Raw genomic sequence first — 15,324 nt, forward strand, 5'->3', positions numbered from 1 at the left:
GGTCGTCCTGAAAGTTAAGTCCTACGCCACCTCCATGACGATTCAGGCCACGGTCGCGACGAACATTAAAGTAGCCAGTATAGCCTTTAATGCGCATTGACTCAGAAGTGATGTTCCAGCATTCACTTATTATTACGATTGAGGCGTTGTCCTGCTTGATTATAACTTCGAGTTCGTCGATTTTATTGTTCAAGAAATGCGCGTTGCACACGAGTATATTAGACAGTTTTTGTTTAGCTGAAAAACACTCAGAACGTAGAGCAGGCAGCGTTTTGTCACAGTCGCTAATCACAACCGGTTGACTATACTAAGGACACAGGTGACGTTTTATGAGCAGGAAAGCAGTTTACTGGTACTAGGCACCTTGGTCTACAGTACTACACGGTAGGGCTTTAGTCTTAATCCTAGTTGAAATTGACACTGGTATCTTCATCCCCTTTGTGAGTTTGCTTCCACGTTTCCGCGTCATCTAGTGGCGCTTTTAGAAGTCCAAATTACAGTCAGCTACAAAATTTATATGGCGTCACTACCAATTGAAATAAAGTTCAAATAGGGTGATCTTCTCGTATTCAATTTACATGACAATAGCACTAAGCAAGGTAAGGAACACTAAGTATTTAGTTACTTACGCCATTACCGCAGGAAACTCGGAGAAACTAGCAAAAAAACAAGCTAAACTGAGATGATTAGGATCAGGTATTTCATAGCGCTCACAACGCCATCCCATCACATGTTTTAAAACTTATTTTTGGTGGAGGAGAGATGGCTATGACGTCATTAAGAATAACAGCTTCGAATCACTTGTTTGTAAATTGACGCGTAAGCGAATTCCCGAAGCTAGTAAAAGAAAGGGAAGTTTAAAAAAAAACAAAGTTGCTTAAAACTATTTTCTGGCATATTCCAAAACATAAACAATATTATAAGTAATTTAATCTATTTTTTGTCCTTTCAATCTATATTTCAAATAAAAGTAGCAAAAAGTCCAGATCTACAATAAAAACTGCTAAAGGGTAAAACAAGAGATTGTTATTTATCGTAAAAGTATCAAGATTTCCTTATTCCTCTAAAAAGTCTTGAAGAGCCTACATAAACTGATTTCCTTTCTTTTAATATAGATATTTTTTTAGCAACAAATCGCCTGGGAGATAGTGGTATCTTGTGTAAAAAGAAGGTAATTTGCAGTCAGTAAAAAAAGAAGAACGCAAGTTTATATATATATAAATATATATATATATATATATATATATATATATATATATATATACTAGCTGTTGGGGTGGCGCTTCGCGCCCCCCTATCACCTAGTTGGTGGGGGCGCTTCGCGCCCCCCCCCAAGCCCCCCCGCGCGCGTAAGTCGTTACGCGCCATATTAGTTACGCGCCATTGTAGTTGTGTCCCTATGTCCCACCTGTGAATATAGATATATATATATATATATATATATATATATATATATATATATATATATATATATATATATATATATATATATATATATATATATATATATATATATATATATATATATATATATATGTTTTTAACTACGTAAAACTTGGGAATATACAACATTCTTTGCTGTCCCATTGTCTGTGCATATAAATAGATTGTCAGGTTTACCGACTCTTGAACATGCAACATATAATGGTCCATGGGAAAACAATCCGTATTCAGATCTATACCTCATGATTCTAATGATTGCCCTTGAGCTTTGTTGATGGTGATTGCTAATCGACGATTCCCTGTGTCGCCGTCGTCATTTATATATCCCCCTGTGCCCCCCGGCGTCCCCGTTGTAGTTGTGTCCCTGTGTCCCGGTCGTCATTTATATTCCATGTGTCCCGGTCGTCACTTGTGTCCCGGTGTCCCAGTCTGTGATTTCTCTTTGAGGGTCCCGGGCGGCATTTATATTCCTTGTGTCCCGGTCGTCATTTGTGTCCCGGTGTCCCGGTCTGTATATACATTCGTTTTTGAATTGGTCTTTTTTTTAAGTTTTAGTTTTTTACCTTTTTTTTAGTTTTTTTAGTTATACCTCATGATTCTAATGATTGCCCTTGAGCTTTGTTGATGGTGATTGCTAATCGAACATTCCCTGTGTCCCCGTCGTCATTTATATATCCCCCTGTGCCCCCCGGCGTCCCCGTTGTAGCTGTGTCCCTGTGTCCCGGTCGTCATTTATATTCCCTGTGTCCCGGTCGTCATTTGTATCCCGGTGTCCCGGTCTGTATATACATTCGTTTTTGAAATGGTATATGATGAAATAAATTTTTGTATTTTTCCCCTTTTTTTCTTTTTAGTTTTTTTTTGGTTTTTACTTTTTTTAGTTTTTTTTTCTTTTTTCTTTTTAGTTTTTTTTTATTTTTATTTTTTTTAGTTTTGTTTTTCTCCTTTATTTTTCATTTTTTTTTCCCTATTTTTCTTTTTTAGTTTTTTTATTAGATTTTAGTTGTTTTTTTCTTTTTAGTTTTTTGTAGTTTTTACCCTTTTTTTAGTTTTTTTTTAGTTTTTTTTACTTATGTCCAGGTCGTCATTTATACTCCCTGTGTCCCGGTCGTCATTTGTGTCCCGGTGCTTTGTTGATGGTGATTGCTAATCGAACATTCCTTGTGTCCCGGTCGCTTTCTCTTTGAGTGTCCCGGTCGTCATTCATATTCCCTATGTGCCGGTGTCCCGGTCGTCATTTGTGTCCCGATGTCCCGGTCTGTAATTTCGTCAGTCGAAAACGTGACGTCAGTCGACACACAAACATGACGTCACCCGACAGACCCACACACACACAGACAACTTATTTATATATATATATATATATATATATATATATATATATATATATATATATATATATATATATATATATATATATATATATATACAGGCTTCATAATTGATTATATGACTGGTAATTGCTTTTAATGTGCTTATTTTACTTTCTCTCGAACGCATCACGAGAAGGATTTTCCGGAAATGGAAAATCATTTTCCGGGAGATCATCCCTACTGGATATCATTCCGTATGGTGACATATCGTCGAGCAACCCTTGTCTTCAAGCATTCCTGGCCTAGATGTGCCATGCACAAGGTAGTCCATTCGAGTTGTACTTTGGCGAGTTGATCGATCACAGTCGAGAACTGTGAATTTAGATTTTTTTACGTGTCAATCTTTTTCCAGGCTTTCGACTACGGAATCTTCATTAGATTATGAGATATAAGATGTATTTCGGCCTCTACTATGATGATGTGGTCGATGCTAATTATTAGACTGAGTGAATGTTGCCAATGGGGATGGGTTTCCCAATACTTAAACTAATAGGAAACGAAACTTTCAATCCAGAAAATTTAAATTCGATGTTTCCCTCCCGCGTCGTTTCCCTGAAAAAAGGGGTATTTCCGTATGGAAAATTTTGGCCGTCTTATGGTATGTTATTTTTTTTAACATTTTGCTGGCAAAATATTTCTGTTGATCAAATGCCAGTTCAAAACCGTTTCCCCACCGATTTTTCCAGTATCCCTATTTTTTACCTTTGTCATACGTTTCCTTGTATTGTCACGCTTATCCCGTGTTGTCTTAGAACTCGTTTACTTTAGCCAATATAAATCAGTCCTACAGGATTGTCACTCTTTGAATGTCTTGCAACGTGCAGTAGCCAACAATAGTCGTATCAAAAATTTATCAAAATTAACGCTTTCACAGGAGCCTACATAAATTACAGGTTTACTTAGCTTTTAAGCAAATAAAATAATGAAGGAAGCAAGAAAGCATAAGAATACTCTAGCAAGTAGCAAGCAAATTTGTTAGAACTTCAAAAAAGCTTCTTATTGTTCTAGTTAAATAACCCTTGTGCTTCAGGGGTTGTTCTTGAAGAATTGGGACAAAATTCAAACTTTAGCGTAAATAGCGAGGAGTTGAGGAGGGGGCAAACCTCCTTATATACGTAATAATTTCTGTCCCCTTTAAGTTTTACTGTTGCTCCTCACTTTCAGTTCAAAAAACTTTTGAATTTTCTTTTAAATAATGCCAGGAAATCTGGCTCTACCTCCATGACAAACACGCCCCCCCCCCCTAACTTAAAGATCCTCTAGACAATTCAATTCCGTTGAAGATTTACCCCTCACAATTATCCTTAGCGCCTTCACAGATAAAATTGCATTGGCAAAGAGAAAATAAGACAAATAAAATAATTTTGTATAGGAGTTCTGGCAAATTTTCCCCAGTGTAAAAAGTCCTCTGAAAAAGTTTCACCCCTTGAAACTTCCCTCCCCATGGAAAATTCTCCCCGTGGAAAATCCCCAAATAAAAAATTACCCCTTCCCATCCACCTCAAACCGAAAATGTATACATGGTTTCAAATAACAAATAGGTCTACTATACCAAAACAATGGGCAAATTTTATTCTTTAAGGACCTTTCTCCAGGGGCTGTGGGGGTCACGTTATCTCCCAAACCATAGTTATTGGACCTTTCAACTATGCTGATTAAAATCACTACCTCAGAATTTTTGAACATAAAAGTTATATATTAACTAGGACAACAGTAAAAAAAAACATTACTTTTTCAAACAACATATGCTTAAAGTAGGAACTTACAATTCAAAACGAAAGGAGCTCTCTGATACGCGAAATAGCGGGAATCTAAAAATAAATTCATTTGTTAAAGAATGCCACATGAAACTCAAAAATAATTTATGACCAAACTAAAGTGTAAAACAAACCCTTTTATTCAGCTTGGGCCAAAAAACTACCTAAAGTGAAATGAATTCCAAGGCACAGGGACTATTTTCCCCTCAGCCTAATTGAAAATTCAAATTTTAAGGTTTGATTAAATATTCTAAACTTCTTTTGAGCCAGATATATGTTTTAGTTTGACCCTATTTAAACCCCATTTTTTCCACATTTAGGTTTTATTCTATTTTACACTATGTCTGTTCTTCTTCATAACTTGCCTCTTCATCTTTTCGCAATAGTGTGTTTCAATTTTTTTCGTTTTCTTACATACCTAAGCTATATTATTTGTTTTTTTATGTTTGACATCCATAAGTGGTACAAGAAAAGAGCAAGAAAAAAAAAACAAAGAAGTACAAAAAGAGCAAAGAAAAAAAAGAAAGAAGGAATCGATTACAAAAAGAATAAAAGATAAAAACTTCAACTTCCAAAAACAGCAATAACAAAGAACAGAACGTAAAAATCAAAAGAGAAAATTAAGCATTATCTAGAAACAAAAATCAAAAGGAGAATCTTCCAAGATAAATACAGGGGCCAACTTTTTCATAAAAGTGTCTGCAATATTAGAATAGTTTCTCTAACCCAAAACTGATTTTTTTTTATCATGGTTTATTATATTTTTGAATCAATTTAATTTCTGGTTGGTCTTTTTCATCTGTCGGTCTTTTTCAATGTTTGTGTATCTTGCAGTTGTTGATTTATATAGTATTAGTTTCTTTAGCGAAAAATTCCCATTCAGCAATGTTTGATTGTGACAGCCATTTTAGGAACTTTCAATGTAATTCTATACTTGGGAGAGGTTCCTGTTTCTTTTTGCATTATTAGAATTGACACGTTTTACATTGTTTTGTTTTTATTAATGAACTTTGATGTGTTCAATTTCATAACACTTGCAGATTATGTACACAATATTATAGTGCAATCCTTTTAGTTACAAATTAAAGTCAAGGATAGATCTATTATGTAATTTATTTGTAAAAATTTAGATGTTCTGCAAAAATTCTATTTGTTCCGCAAGAGTGAGTAGCAGCCACATTAAACAAAGCAAAGCCTTATAAAACGAAAAAGAGTAAAAAGGCTATGAAATCAAAAACATGCTAAAGGAAGCATCACAAGGACATTTTCATAATTACAAAATTTTTCAATAATTTCAATATTTTTGAAAGGGTCTTAGTTCATTTTAGGTTTAGTTTAATTAGCTAAATGAGATGGTCTTAGTTTACTCAAACAAACATGCTAGAGTAGGCACCACAATGGCATTTTAATAATTATATCATTTGTCGGGGTTCTTAGTTCATTTTAGGTTTATTTACCTAACTAAATCAGAGGGTTTTAGTTTACTTGAGCAAACATGCTAGAGTAAACATCACAAGGGCATTTGATGATTATATCATTTTTCAGGGTTTTAGTTCATTTTATGTTTATTTACCTAACTAAATCAGAGGGTTTTAGTTTACTTGAGAAAACATGTTTGAGTAAGCATCACAAGGGCAGTCTAATAATTACAGAATTTTACAGGGTCTTAGTTCATTTTAGGATTACTTACTTACTCTAAATGAGAGGGTTTTTTACTTGAGCAAACATGCTAGAGTAAGCATCACAAGGGCATTTTATTAATTACATCATTTTTCAGGGTCTTACTTCATTTTGGGTTTATTTACCGAACTAGATGAGAGGGTCTTAGTTTGCTCCAACAAACGCTCAAGAGTAAGCATTACAAGGACATTTTAATGATTACATCATTTTTCAATAATTTCTATTATTTTTTAGTCCATTTTAGAGCAAAATAATTAATAAATGTAATGATAAACCACATAATTGTGAAAAAATAACACCAAGATATGACAACGGGTTGGTGTTAGTCATAGATATTAAATATACGTATAAGAAAAGAAACAAGGCAGGTTTTCAGAGAAAAATCAAAAGCACAAAATACAAGCTACATTAATCAATAGAAAATATACTGAAAAATACAATCATAAAAAAAAACAGGGGGAAAAAACTCAAAAGGATGATTAAACAATAAAAGGTATGCCTCAACAGCTACTTGGCTTGTAAAAATAAATTAAAGTAAATAACTGATTAAATTAAGTAAGCAAATAATCAACCACTACCAGGGTGGCAGTAAAATGTTAATACCTTTGTATGAAAACTTAAAAAGATAAATACATTTTGGCTAGAATGCTTAAGTTATACTTACTAGTTATATTTTGATAATCTAAGTTAAAGATAGAGGAGAAAGTCAATTACCACTAGAGAGAAACAAATTACCAGAGAGAAGAAAAAATTTTAATACCTTTGTGTGGAAACTTAAAAAAACGAATATATTTTGGCTTGATTGCTTACCAGGGAAAAGAATAAATTCTAATACCTTTGCATAGAAACTTAAAAAGCTGAATATATTTTGGCTAGATTGCTTAAGTTATACTTTTTCTAATCTAAGTTAAAGATAGAAGAGAAAGTCAACTACGAATAGAAAAATAAATTACCAGAGAGAAGAAAAAATTTTACTTTGTGTGGAACCTTAAGCCAATGAAAATATTTTGGCTATATTGCTTAGGCTATACTTACTAGTTATATTTTGATAATCTAAGTTGAAGATAAAAGAGAAAGCCGATTACCACTAGAACTAATCAAATAGAAATAAACAGTCTTAGATAGATAATTAGCATAAGAAGTATTCAAATAATGATAAACATTGTAAGAGGCAAAAAAGAATAAATAGAAACAGAGAAAGAATAAATAGAAATAAACAGTTTAAGATAGTCAATTACCATATGAAGTATTCAAATAATGATAAACAGTATAAGAGCCAAAAAAGAAGGCTACTTCAGCAACAAAAGCTCCTTTGATTAACTTCACAAACAATCCTGATTTTCTTGGCTTCTTCACAAGCATATCATATTAATCAGTCCTATAAAAAGTAAGTCAAAATTAATTAGCAGTACTGTATAAAACAATTGTTTGTGTCTAAGATCTCAAGCCTGATTTTTGCTATACTTGGGCCACTGAAACTAGTTAAGAGATTATTTTCCTTTACTGGGTCCAATGTTTTTTGAAGATTTGTCTACTTATTTATCATTGTTTTTTCTCAACTAAGTAAATCCCAGTTTGGGCATTGGATATTTTATAATTTGCAGTGGGACCTGCTTGTTTGAATATTTTAATTCAAAAATTCCGTTTATTTTGTATAATTATGAATGCCATAACATTTTTCATTAAAAAAAAACTAAAGAAGTTGAATTTTTAACTATTGTTTGGACACAGTTTAAAAGGTGTGCATGCAACTGAACCTTTATTTGACTCAATTTCTGCAAAAGTCAAACCCCATGCAGCTCAATTCCATTCAACTGAACCCCCATTTAACTGAACCCTGTACAACTCAACCCCATTGAACTGAATCTTTGTTCAACTCACCCCCTGTTTAACTTAACCTCTACACAACTCAGCTCTTTTTTAACTCAGCTATGATTTAAATCAAGTCCTGTTTGACTCAAATCAGCCCAAGTCTAGGAATCAAATTTGAACTAACACTGATTAGAAGCTCAAAATAGGCTTCCAACTTAAATTGCAGTTCAAATTTTATAATTCGCTTGTTTTAAATGTAAATTGGGAGAAGGAGGCAGTTGAATTTTGACCTTAGCTCCAAAATTAGAAGTAGTTTTTTCTCTGGTTGGGCTGAAGATTTAATAGGATTTAGTCTCTACTCAAGGAATACACAATAGTAAGAAATAATTTGAAGAAAAATATAGTGGTATGAAACTAGGCATTCATCAGGGATAATGTCTGCAGCTCGGAATACTTAATGAGGATCCTTATTTCCGCGTTTTGCAGGACCACAGCTGTAGAATTTTCTCCTAAATAATTTCTTAGACCACACTGTTTTTCCATTTACAAAAGAGAGTTAAAGAGAGGAAAAACTGGTTTAACCTAAAAAAAAACAGTGACTGGCATACAAAAAACAAAAGCAAGAACAAAACATTAGTTATAAAAAAAAAATTCTGAATATTTCGACTCCATATCTGGGAGCCTTTACCAACAGGGGAAAAAAAGAAAAACTTAGTTAAATATGAAAAGAAAAAGACCAACGCAAGCAAAAGAGAAAAAAAAAATAAATTAAAACTCACATCTACATAAAACTTCCAAAGTACAGCGCAACTGTAATCACAGATAAGACAACAAAATTGATCTTATATAGTCAATCTGATATTATAAAGGAAAATTATCTAAAGATTTTGGTGTTTTATCTGTGATAACAGTTGTGCTATACTTTGGAAATTTTATTAATATGTGAGTTTATTTATTTGTTGTCTTATTTCTTCTTTTCTCTACCATTTGTGTTGTTTTTTGTCTTTTTCTTTAGATGATCATCTAAGTTTTTTTTCCTGCTAGTAAAGGCTCCTAGATGTAGAGTTGAAATATACAGAATTTTTTTTTATTAATTAATGTTTTCTTGTTGCTTTTGGTGTTAGCAAGAATTAGTAAACTACTTCATTTAAATTAAACCAGTTTTTCTCTCTTAAACTTTCTCTTGAAATTCTCTCCTGGAGGGTACAAAGGTGACAGGTAATGTTAGACAATTGAAAAGTTGATTGAAATGGTACCTTCTGAGAAGTGTTAATCACTTAAACGTCTTTTTGTGATTTTTGATTGATAGATGAAGTGTGAATATATATTAGTAGATTACAACAATGGAAACAACCATAATACATAACCCAATGGGTTACCACTGATGCTTGTTGAAAGGTTATGCAAGCATTATTTTTGTTAATAAATTATCGTTTTCTCTCTCTATGGGCTTTGGTTTTCTCAGAACTAGGTTGCAGCTTTTGCTGCAAACATGAGACTAATCATTAATCTTGTTTAACATATTGTACAGTTACTATTTTTTTTTTAATAAGTTGCTGGTGGTTGCAACTCTACATTCACTTTTAGATGATAATGACAAGATAATGATTTTTCTACTTGGTAGTTTTTCAGAAGATATTTTCTATTTCCCTCTTGCAAAAGGGGGAAATAGATCAACAATTATCAAGTTCATCAAGTTATCAAGTTTGCGATGTCTTACAGTGTTAATGACGTTGCGTTTGGCAAATTCTACGGCTACCCCTTGTGGCCTGTTCGAATGGTTGGTACAACTGCATTGAAGAAGGGAAAATCTTATCAAGTATTTTGCTACGGATCACACGAAAAAGCATCACTGAGTGAGGGATTCATTTTGCTGTTCGAAGAAAATTTCCCCAAAGCTTCAAAGAAAAAGTCGAAAGGAGTTCAAGGTGCTTTTACTGAACTAGCCACATTTCCGGATGTGTATCAAGAAATAATGGGAATTGCTGGTGCTGCTTTGACAAGCAGTGTATCTTCACTCTCGTCTACCCTAGTAAACGCGCAGAGTGAAATTGCCAAATTGAAAGAAAATCTTCATCAGGATATTCACAAACAAGTGATTGAGAAACGTTCAGGCGACAAAGGCGTGACCAGTGAACAAGCAATTAACACTATTGTTACCGAGATCTATGATGCAATAAGTCTTGATTACAGTTCAAAATTTGCAAATATTGAAAAGATGCTCAAGGGGTTTCAAGCTCAAATAACGGCGCTAGAAAATCGCATCGAAATTCTAGAATACCGCAACGACGATTTGGAACAGGAAAGAAGATCGAACGTTCGTCTAATCCATGGACTGTCTCAGATAGGTGGAGAAACGCTGCCCAATAGCGTTCTAGAGCTATTCAATGCTAAGATGGAGATCCGTGTGCTTGCTAGTGACATCAAGTCAACTGAGCGCTTACGTACTCGAGTTAGATCAGCAGAAAATGTTATCCCGCCCATTCTCGTCACTTTTCATTCATCTGAGTGTGCAAAGCGCGTGTTCATGAACAAAAAGAAGCTCACCCACTCGAAAGTATTTATATCTGAGTATTTAACGCCAAAACGTAAGCAACTGCTGAATCTGGCACGCAACAAATTTGGAGCTCGGAATGTTTGGACTGATGGTGGCCGTGTGCTAGCCAAACCGGAAAATAGTTCAGCCATCTTGAAAATTAGGTCACTGAATGACCTGATCAGTGACCAGTACTGACATGTTGAATCCATCCTCAGTTCTTTCGTTTATTTGGGGTTGGCTGCTTTGTTTTGCTAATCTTGTGTCAAAAACTTTTTTGTTTGTTTCGTCATTAAGATATCAAAGAGTTCGCACTATTGAGCATACTAGAGTATTATCATGAATAGTATGACCGACAGGCTTTCAGACTTAGAAAGTAATCGGCTGTCTGTTGACCATTTATTATCCACCCCTATTGCAAATGATAGCTTAAGTGAAGGAAATACTACTCAAGCAATGAAAGCTAGTAATTTTTTGGATAGTCAGTCGCTGAAGAAATGGTTGGCCAAAGAAGATACTATTTTTGCATTTTGGAATTGCCAAGGCCTTAGGACTGCGTACCCTACACTGTGTAACATATTAAGTGATATGCAAGAAACACCGTTAGTAATAGGACTATGTGAGATGTTTGTATCGAATAGGGATAATTTTTCAGTGTGGGATTTCCAGTTTCCAGGATATGTTAGTGAAAGAAAAGAATGACAGGTCATGGAGCGAGGCAGTCTGGCTTTGTTGATAAAGGAAGGAGTTTTGTATTGGGTAAGGGAGGATCTCTCACTTTGGCTTGAAGGAAGACTTGAGACTCTTTTTATTGAAAAAGAAGATAAATCTGATGAAAATGTAGTTGTTGGTTTAGTTTATAAGACACCGTCATTTAATGAGGAAGTTTTTATTGAGGAAATGGAGCATTTAATGGAGAAATTTAGTAATGATCATAAATATAAAGTAGTAATGGGGGATTTCAATATTGACCTCCTTAAAAGTACAAGCCGCCTAGATTTTCTTAACTCTATTATTTCATCATTCCAGTACCCCCAGGTAACTATTCCTACACGAGTAACTGATAAATCTGCAACTCTTATTGATAATATATTTGTGGATGGAAAGCTGCTTGAAAGTTCGTATGCTGATGTTCTACTCACGGATGGATCCGACCATCTTTTTCTTCTTAGTAAAATAAAAAAATCTTACAGGATTATAAATAAGAGTGGTCAAATAAATAAAACATATTTTCGTGATTTAAGAAAAGATAATTTAAAAACATTTGAGAGAAATAGATGATTCAGATTTTACTCCAGTTTTTGAAGAAGATAACCCGTCGGTTGCATATGATATTTTTGTTGCAATATTTACAAAGATATTGAATGATACATGTCCTCTATGAAGACTTAAAAGAGGTAGTACGAAATTCCCAAAGAAACCATGGATTACACAGGGCATTCTAAATTCTATAAGTCGGAAAAATGAATTGTATAAAATATACCTAGGTGAACCATCTGTCATTAATTTTCAGCAGTTTAAAAATTACCAGAATACTTTAAATGGATTAAAACGGAAAGCTGAAAAAATGTATTTACAAAATGAATTTATGAAGCATAAATGTGATATGAAAAAAACATGGAAAACAGTAAATTCACTCCTAGGTCAAAAGGGTAAAATAGAAGTTATTAATAAATTACAAACAGAGAGGGGGAATTTGACTACCGCAAATGATGTTGCGAATTACCTATGTGATTATTTTTCTAGTGAGGGAGCAAAACTTTGTGACGATGCTCGGAAAAGAATTAAGCGGCCTCCCAAAATAGTTCAGTTGGAAATTCCAGTAGAAAATCAGCTGGTTTTTAATGCTAGTAGCATAAGTGAAGTGAGTACAATTATCAGTAGAATCCAATCAAACTGAAGTGGTGTAGACGGGATTTCTCTTAAGATTGCTAAATCAGTTAAATCAGTTATAACACCAGTTGTATGTAATTTGATTAATAAGTCTATGGAAAAAGGAATTTTCCCGGAAGTTTTGAAGGTGGCTAAAATAATACCATTGCACAAAGGAGGTAAGAGAGACGACCCTTCAAACAAAAGACCCATTTCTATCCTCCCTTTTTTTCAAAAATATATGAAAAGGTGATAGGATCCAGGCTAACTGATTACGTTGAAAATAATACAATTCTTATAAATACTCAATTTGGTTTTAGAAAAAAAAATGTCCACAGAAATGGCAACCATTAAACTTGTTGACTGGGTAAATACGTCGTTTGAAGCGGGTCTGATTCCAGCTGCTTTATTCCTGGATTTGAAAAAGGCTTTTTAAACGATTGACCATAAACAGTTATTACTTGAGCTGGAAAAAATCGGTGTTACCAGAAAGAGTTTGTCTTGGTTTGAATCTTATTTAAGTGACCGAAAGCAGGTTGTGGTGAATGGGTGTTTTACTTCTGAAGCTAGTACGATAACTTGCGGAGTACCCCAGGGCTCTATACTAGGTCCTCTTTTATTTTTAATATTTATAGATTGGATTAGGTATTATTTGTCAGAGCCTGGTATAATCCTTTTTGCAGACAATACTCTTTTACTTGAAGCTGCTCCATCAGTTGATCTACTTTTTGATAAAATGATAAAGGCAATGACTGAGTTTATTGAGTGGGCAGATTTCAATCTTTTGACATTAAATTATAATAAAACTAACTACATTCTATTTTCTTGGATATCTAGTATTGAAACTAATTTAGAATAAATAATAAACAGAAATCAAATAAAAAGAGTAAAGGTAACAAAGTATTTAGGTTTTATGATTGATGAAAATCTATCATGGAAAACACATTCAAATATTATAGCTTCAAAATTGTCCAGATCTCTGGGTGTGCTTCGCTGAGTTAAAAACCTAGTACCCTATAAAATTCTTCAGTTACTTTATTTTGCTATTTTTACCCATATATTTGCTATGGTTGCTCTTTATGGGCTAGTAATTTTGTATCATGTTATAAAAAAATCCAAAAAATCCAAAATAAAGCCGTTAAACTTTTATCACCTAAAACTTTATTTACTCATAATATTAATGAACTTTATACTAAGAATACACTTTTTGATATTTCTAAAACAAGAGACTACCAAGTTAGTATTTTTACATATAAATTTATTAATAATACACTTCCCTCTTCTTTCAAAAAATTTTTCTCCATTAATTGTGATCTTCATAGCCATGATACACAAGGGGCATCAAATCTGGTACACCCATTTAGAAATACGGCTAGAGCTTCTTTCATGATTAGAAATTTTGCCCCCTCTGTATGGGATATTATTCCAATTGAAATAAGAAATTTGAGTCATTTGGCTTCCTTCAAGGCTGTTGTTAAGAGATTCTTCCTTGCAAAAGAATATTATGGTAATGATGCAAAAGTATAGTAATAATGCATGAGTGCCATAAGTAGAATCTTTGTATGTAGTAATATGTAGAGTAGAGATGACTGCCACCTGCTGCCAACAAGCCCCTCGGGGCTTTCTTAGCAGGTGCAGCAAAATGTTTTGTATATATGTTTGAAATAAAATTAATCTAATCTATATCAGTGGATTGTAAAAATGGAAGCAACCATCAAATACAACCCAATGGGTTACCCCTGATGATAGCCTATACTGCTCTCTGTTTGAGAAGAAAAGATGTTCACCTAGGTTTTGAGACAGTAGCAAGCTACTCCTCTCTATCTCTAGCAGGGGTTGTTGACTCCTGTACAAGTTCATCTGCCCTTTACAATTGTTCTCCTATAGGGAATCCTTCCATTTGGTGTCCTGCTTGGCCAATACAAATTTCTCATTGATGAGAGGAGGTTTAGCATCTACTGGAACATGTCCACATGCCAGTGGGTTCTGTGCATCACCATCTTAGGGGTCGCCTTCCTCCTGTGCACAAATTGATATCCCCTATGTATGGGTACCTCAGTTTTATTTTATGGACCCCTGAGGGCTGGGTCTCCCTGGTCCATGCCTCCTTGTTTTATATTTGGAGGTATCCTTACATAAAATACCACTTTTACAGGGGTTCATAAATTTATGGTAGAATATGTAAAATAACCAATTTTACTAGTTACAATGCTAGGTTCAGGACATCATGATATTGATAGTAGTAATATTCTCCAAACTGGTCTTGATAGGCTTATTGCATGAACTTTAACTTTGAATTCAATAACTGAATTGGATAAGCACTGAGTTGTCCACTTTGGGAACTCAAAGGATAGAATAACTCAAAGGATACATATTTTCTTAAGAAGGATAACAATGTAAATTGACAAGAATCAGGTCCTTAGCATCATTGTTGATGACAAACTGATGTTCACTTCTAATACCCAATTTATTGTCAGATCAGTATAGAAATTGCCCACACTTATTAAAAGAACAGAGCCTTACCAGCAGAGCAAAGGAAGTTATTAGCAAAGTCTAACAGGTTTAGTCAGACCAAAACTGGAATATTGCATGACAGAAGCTTACAAAGTCAATTTAGGAGAAAGAGCTTCAGAAGAAAAGTGTGTAAATTTTGCCTGGTAGGCCCTTTGGGTAGCAATATTTTTTTTTTTCTTATTGAGGTAAATCATTTAAAATAGTCTTTGGTGAAGAGTCTCCTTGCATCTTATAACCCAGCTTTAACTTACTTCTTTACAGGAGAAAAAGAAGATCACCAGCTGAAAACTTGTCAAAATTGCTCTAATCCTAATCTAAACATAAGGACTTATAGCAG

The 15,324-nt window shown here is 33.9% G+C and overlaps 1 protein-coding gene across 6 annotated transcripts in view; it reads right to left on the minus strand.

The window, feature by feature from the left end:
- Window positions 1-15,324, minus strand: part of LOC136030478 (tubulin-specific chaperone C-like) — a 28,619-nt gene that overhangs the window by 12,114 nt on the left and 1,181 nt on the right. For 4 of the 6 annotated variants that reach the window (XR_010618291.1, XM_065709494.1, XM_065709490.1 and 1 more), the window contains exons 2-3: window positions 7,492-7,631; window positions 4,583-4,627 (exon numbers count right to left, since the gene is read on the minus strand). The gene's annotated coding sequence lies outside the window, so the exon portion shown is untranslated. The remainder of the gene's footprint in view (window positions 1-4,582; window positions 4,628-7,491; window positions 7,632-15,324) is intronic. The other 2 variants (XM_065709492.1, XM_065709493.1) reach the window with 1 other exon arrangement.

This window comes from Artemia franciscana, chromosome 8 (genome assembly GCF_032884065.1).
Source record: "Artemia franciscana chromosome 8, ASM3288406v1, whole genome shotgun sequence".
Classification (NCBI taxonomy): Eukaryota; Metazoa; Arthropoda; class Branchiopoda; order Anostraca; family Artemiidae; genus Artemia; species Artemia franciscana.